The sequence below is a fragment of the Penaeus monodon genome, chromosome 32 (genome assembly GCF_015228065.2).
Source record: "Penaeus monodon isolate SGIC_2016 chromosome 32, NSTDA_Pmon_1, whole genome shotgun sequence".
NCBI lineage: Eukaryota > Metazoa > Arthropoda > Malacostraca > Decapoda > Penaeidae > Penaeus > Penaeus monodon.
Genome location: NC_051417.1, coordinates 37,784,342 through 37,784,947, shown reverse-complemented (window position 1 = coordinate 37,784,947; position 606 = coordinate 37,784,342). Strand labels below are relative to the sequence as shown.

Genomic DNA, 606 nt, shown 5'->3' with positions numbered 1-606 from the left:
CAGCGCTATCATTTTCAGGTGTAAACAGTGATAAGGACGGCTGTATTATTCTTGTTTTTTTCATTCGAAACTGGATTTTTGCAATCTTTTTTTCTTTTCTTTATATGATTAGGATTATATTCTCCCACTTTGTTGTTCTTGTCACTGTAGCCACCAACACACTTGACAAGCAGAGTACAGTTGCCCCGGCCAGACTATTCTCCTTATATCTCTGAATTTGATCGTCGCTGAACGAGAACTTTTTTTTTTTCGCAGAGGCAGCAGGGCTCAGGCTGAGCGTTGAGATCACCAGGATTTGCTTGCCGTTCCTGACCTACGTGCTCCCGGGAAAGCCAGGTTGCTTCACCGCGATGCAGTTCCGGGAGGATGCAGACGGAAGGCCGAACAAAACTTTAAGTGATCTAACTTGTGTTATAAAGTAAATATAGGCTGTAGGCATGACTACCCTATTCAGAAATTACACTTTGACAAATATATCCTTAGTTTGATGTGCCTCAGTCTGAATGTTTTTCACAGCTGGTTACATTTTTCTTTAATAATTGTCAATATTTTAGTAAGTATTGGGCTTAAATCATAACTAAATACTGTTGTATGAATTAAACGCTG

At 39.8% G+C, this 606-nt stretch overlaps 1 protein-coding gene across 1 annotated transcript in view; it reads right to left on the bottom strand.

Moving 5' to 3' along the window:
• LOC119593863 (chorion peroxidase-like) overlaps nucleotides 1-606 on the bottom strand; it is a 39,506-nt gene that overhangs the window by 37,650 nt on the left and 1,250 nt on the right. The window lies entirely within an intron of this gene.